We start from the raw sequence: 6169 nt of genomic DNA, 5'->3' as shown, positions 1-6169 counted from the left end.
TTTAAAGTTCCAGGTTAAATTTGAGCAGCCTCTTTATTTTTCAGCTTGCTTGAGCTGCTCGAGCTTCAGAAGTATGAGTTCTTTTTTGGCTCGCTTTACTTCCATTTCCAAGCTGTGCTCCGTTGCCCTTTTCTGCAGTTTATCGTCATGGTCTTCCTTCATGAGACGGAGGCGGAGTGCGTGCTCCTCTCGCAGTAAGGTCTCTCTTACCTCATTTTCTTTAGCTAAGCTATTCTCTAGGACCGCCATCCTGCCTTTGGGTAGCCTAGTGGCGGCGTGGCTTGAGGCGTCAGTTCCATCAACGCTGTACCTAGCAGCGGCTGCAGGCGGCTGGGTGGCATGAGCTCGAGAGTGCCCACTGCTTTGAGCTGCTCCCGTGTCTACGGCACTGGCGCTTGCGCAAGCTGCTGACGTGACCTCCGGCTCGCTGAGGTGGCTTGGGCTTGTAGGCCGATTGTGGGCATCTGAAATAAAAAGGGTGAGCAGATATCTGGTTGAGGAATTATATGCAGCACGTTGCATACAATTTACATACCAGAAATTATGTAGTGAGCTCAATTGTTGATTACGGCAATCAGCCATATTTCACTCCACTGCATGTCTCTATTCTGGTGTTAATTTTTCTGCTTATTGTTCATTGTTCAAGTCACTTGCATGCAAAGTAACAAAAGTTACTCTAATGACAGAGACGAGGCAACCAGAACCTGTGATGGCTTGATAATGTTATTAATTGTACTGGTTGTCACACTGAAAGCGTGACAAACAATTGTCTCAGTGAGTCTTTGTTCTGTCATTCCAGTCGCTTTGAACGCAACTCTGAACCAGGCTTCACATGGTCCACGCTTTATATATGTCCGACTTCGTGAATACAGGAATTTAAGCCAAAACATGCAGTGTTGCGTGCATTGTTTTATGGAAGCAGTCTATTTGGTCAAGCTATTATGTAACATTACACTAGGAAAGATGCCATGGCCCTCTCCTAGCGTGACTTTGTCTGCAGCTCAAGTGTATTTTGAAAGTGCAAATGTTTTGATACACATTTTATAGCTTTATAAGTATAGGGACTAATGACTTGCGGCTTACGTGCAAGTTGTGTGCGGTGCATTCTGGGTATATCACCATCTTTGGGTCCCCGACAGGAGACAGTCGCGTAGCCACGCCAGGATTAGCCGCACTACACCACGAATCTTTAGAGAGTTTTCGTAAACTATTTTCCCACCTCCGCTCTCCGAAACAAGGACGCCAGAACTGCACCTGAGCGGCGCTAGCCTTGCCTGCAGAGTCCCAGATCTCATAGCGGGTTGCGCAGAATGTTGCGGGACAGCATAAATAACCTATGAAAACTCACTTTTCTCTGGTTTTGTTGACACCAGAATTTTCAGCGCCAGTATGGTGTTGTGCGTGATGATCGACTGCCGAAGCAAGTTGCAGTTGAAGAAGAAAAAAGAAGAGAGCAAGCTTGGGGACTCCCATTTCTTCAAGACTTCGAGAGTTCGAAGACTCGAGTGCGAGAAAGTATGGTCGCTCTCTGTAAGAAGGCACCGCAAATGGCTTGCACGTGTCAACCGGAAATACCTCGACGTAAACGTCGACAAGTACCGAGTGTGCTCAAGGCACTTCATCTCGGGCAAGTGTGGGCCCCATTTGGTTTCGTCGGACATGAACAGCAAGATTTGCACAAAACTTCGGCAGCCGCCCGTCGCTGCAGCTCATCGTGACGTGCGTCGCTTGCATGTGGTCTCGATGAAACGAGTGACAGGGGGTCCAGTTTGGTCGCTTTGTCTGGAAGAATTGCTCATATTGCCGCGTGCAGGGCTGAGAAAGCAACGCTCGGTCACGGACCGAGGGTCATCATTCTTGGCTCAGCTCACGCAAGCACTCTAAAAAAAAAAAGGTGTCAAGGGAGAGTAAGTGGCCTAACTTACTCTCCTTTAACTCTATCTGCATGGAAGTTACTCTTTCCCGACCGCTTCTTTCGATGATACTCTACCTTAACCCTCCCTCGACCTCGAGAGTAACTGTCCCGAGAGTTAGTTTCTCCTCGCGATATCACGGGCTGTCGATAGATGGCGCCGCTATGGGTTCGGCGCAAGTTCGACGCTGTTCGGCGCAGGTATTTTTTTCGTTTTCTCGGGGAAACCTTTTTTTCCTATCCGCTTTTCTTTTTTTCTATTTTTTTTTCTTCTTCCTTTTTTTTTTGGGGGGGGGGAGATGGGGCAAGGATGTTTTAATAAATGAGTTGGTACAACCTGCCTTGACGGGTTTATATTTCAGTATTTATTAACTTAATTATTACCTGCGGCAGGAATATCATTGGAGCGGGGAACACTCCTTTATCCAAGCAATAGGCAATTAATGTTTTTGCTAGACAGATATATTAAACAATAAACATATAGATCAGTGTGTAAACGAGTGTATGAGCGGATGCTGACGCGCGTGTGCGATTATGTTTCGTTACATAAGTGCCTAGGGTTGTTATGTAGCCCAGAGATGTTTTTGGGTCATTGTTATATTTTTGGGGGGTCGTTTCAAGTTACTGCTGAGCCCGACCTCACTGATCGTAGGAACAGGTATATGTATAAAAAAAGTATTTTTTCCACATTCGCATTAAAAGCAAGCAAAGAGGAAAACCTCCCTCCGTGACAGAAGAGGTCGGCTTCGCGCGGTCTATTGCATACGCCACGTGACGACCATTTCATAAAGCGTCGCCCTAAACACGGCGTTCGTTTCGAAGCCATGTATAGGTTCAAAAAACCTATAAATGGCGGCAAGCCATGTTTATGGTACGTGACACTAGGGGCTCCCTTATTTTCACCGCCGTGGAGAAAATAAACGACGGAGCCAGAGCGTTTGGAAAAGTTGTTAGCGATGATTTCCAAACTTGTTATGCGGTCTTTGTTTTGAGTCATTAAATAAACTTGGCTTGACTACTACCTTTTTTTTCAATATTTACATTTTACTTTCCGAAGCGCGGGAGTCGATCAGTCTTCTGCTCTGTTCAAGAAAAGCTCTGGGGGGTTAAACCTTTAAGTCTGCACAGTTTGCTACATCCTTTAACTGTTTTAACCTCGCTCTCCGAAGCTCCCTTGACAGGAAAATTTTCGATATAAGGGAACATTCAAGATCGCTGCTCTTTTCCGCTGTTCATCAAACAGTTCCTAATGTATAGCGGAAGCACCGTGTAGCATTCTGGATATCGATATTTGTGGTACGGATCTCACTGGCTTTAAATATAGATACATTAGTGTGTATTACAGAAGTCTTATTTCGCTGTCCAACAGAGCCACATTTAAACTGCCATTGACGGGTTCACCTTATGTTCAGTTGATTCTACACAGCAAGCGATAGCTCAATTATTTTGGGAAGAACGTAGACTGCTCTATGTCGCCCTACGATATGTTAAAAAGTATGCTAAGCATCTTATGTTCAATGTCCCCGAGGTACGAAACACGGACGACAGAAGCTCAGTTAAAATGAATGAGCGAAATTGTCTGTATGTTCTGTAACTAGCGGTAGCTTCCTCCATCTAGCATGGCCTTTGAAAAAGCCTGTGTCTGGAGTGCCGTGGTACTCTTGCCAAGCGTTCAAGTGCCCACGTCCGATGGCACTCTAAGCACGCATTGGAGTGCAATCCGAAGGCCCTAAATGGGCTGTACAGAAGACGTGCGTCAGCGCGTCCCGAGAAGCATAGCCTGCCGCATCCGTAAGCTAAAGAAATCGTATTTACAAAAAAATGTTCACCATCGAAGTGCTTCGGAAGTGAGGGAAGTGTCGCAAGCGGAAATTTAGGGGACCCAGAGGAAATTAGAGAGTAAATAAATTTAGAGGAATTTAGAAGATAAATAAATCTGTCTTTTAGAGACAGCCAAATTTACTTATAAGCTTGGTCTTGGTACCAATCCAGCCAGCTGAAAGTCATGATGTGGAAAGATTGTGAACTTTAATTTGGTCTCCTGTGTTTGTTAGTTACCGAATCGACAACAAACCAGCACCGACCAACCAGCTCTTTTACGACGCAAATAGTTTCACGAAAAAACTTAAAAAAAAAACTTCGAAAAAACAAATAAATAAACACAAAAAAGATGGTGTGGAATGGGCATGCTGCGGACACTAAAGTTCGTTAATATTTTTTTCTTATTTTTTTTTTTGTATGGAGCATTAGTGCAAGCTGGGTGCGCAAGGAACGAGCGAGGCGCCCGTTGAGTCCGGATTCCCTGGATTACCGCCTTCGGACGCACACGCTGTCCTCAGTTGCCACACAAAGCCTTTAGTCATGGATCGGGGACTTTATCCGCCGTAAGCTGACAGCGCGGTGGAAACTACGTGCTTGTTAGACCGTTTGACTGTCAGTCTCGCACCACGTGATCACCCCTTCTCCGCATACACACGCGAGGCGAGCGAAATCAAGCGATAGGAGTCAGGCCACTGAATGGTTGGCTAACGCTTAGCTTCACCGCATTGTCAACTTAGAGATGAACGAAATAAGAGCTCACCTCTACAATCAATTTCCGGCCTGTTATCGCCTGACATCACTTTCTGCGCGCGAAACCTCCAACCTTGAAAGCAACAAGATCGTTTTGCCCACAATCAAGCTTCCCGGAACTTTAGAACGGATGCCTTGCGAACGATGGGGCCTAGGAAGAGTAGCGCTGCCATAATGTTTTTTTCTTTTTTTTTTAATTCTGTTTTTGATTTCACGAACGGTTTCGGAATATATGACCGAATACCGTTTTGGCATCTCCACAGAACTAAGATTTAGTGACACTATGAATGTTAACCATTTTGTTCTTAGCCCGAGACTGAGGGGTGTCCTCGACTGTTCATTTTTCTTCTACTTTGAAACTTTCCTCTTTTCCTGCCTCAGTCTCGGGCTAAGAACAAAATGGTTAACATCCACCAGCTCGCCTGCGCAATCACTACATTATCATTTATTACTATGAATGTGTCATTCATTGTAGGTATTTCATGCGCAATTATGCATAAATATATAGGACAACGATAATTGATTTGTTATGTTTGTGAACACGGAAAATACATAAATGAATTAATTCATATATTTATAAAAGTATCTGTTTCACATTTTTTCTCAAGAAGGTCTTTCTCGCGCGCTTCATGGGTAACAACACAATCATTTAAGTACTAACGTGTGCACTTATATGGCAGAATTTTTTTTTTATACAAAAGAACCTTACGTTAATTTACCTTAATTACTTTTCTCGATTAAATTTTCCCTATAATAAGGGACGTGCTTAAATGCATATATGCTTCTGTGCAACCCTGCTGTCATTGCTGCCAAGAAAAGCAAACATCTTTTTGATAGGACAGGTCAGGACTGCTTATATTATAAATTTGAAATAAACACCCGTGCCAAAATCACCGGTGCATTTCCAATGAGAGGGGCCGCCATCCCGTGCTCGCCTGGCGTATAAATGATCAGTGACTCGTCACTCGTAATCTATAGATAGTATTTCGGATGAAAACATTATTTCAAAGCAAATGAGGGCGAAATTACAGTCGATGTGCCAGAGTGAATCGTTAATTAAACAAGAGCCCCACCTACACCAAATCTATGACGTCGCGCTTAGGCGGTGGTGCAGCCTGTTGAACGGAGCATGGCCGAACGCTTCACACTTCGGAAAATGGGTACATGCAGCGCGTCGTGCGCGGAGCTCTTGTGTGCAAACGCGTGCTTGTTTACACGCAACGAGTTGGTGTACACTCGATTCAAAGGTCAAACTGTTCGTGAGAGATTATTCGGCGTGAAGTCGGTCTGCCTTTCAAGATTTGCGACACTGGTTCGCGCTGTACATGAGACACGCGTAGCTATAGTGCAGCACGACCGCTAACCTGAGGTCGTTAACGTGCATCACGCGCTATACTTAGTTTCACCTCTGAATGAACCGCAGATGCTGTTTCAGTGCTTGTGCATCTGCGAGCGCTCGTGTGCCCGCCGAGGCGTCATCCAAAACAATTAGCTCGCGCTTTTAGCACGTGTGACCAAAAATGGTCCATGCTGAGTTGAGACGAAGTATTCCTGGTGTTCATAGCACGTTATGCAGAATGAGCTTGCGCTCCTCGTGCTCCTAGCTCCAACTAGTCAGCGACTCGCGCGGGCTAGCGCGAAATTCTCCCTTTGAAACATAAATTTCTAGCGCAAGCGGTCATTCCG

This window comes from Ixodes scapularis, unplaced genomic scaffold (genome assembly GCF_016920785.2).
Source record: "Ixodes scapularis isolate PalLabHiFi unplaced genomic scaffold, ASM1692078v2 PGA_scaffold3__209_contigs__length_174095766, whole genome shotgun sequence".
Classification (NCBI taxonomy): Eukaryota; Metazoa; Arthropoda; class Arachnida; order Ixodida; family Ixodidae; genus Ixodes; species Ixodes scapularis.
This window is presented reverse-complemented; position numbering follows the sequence as displayed.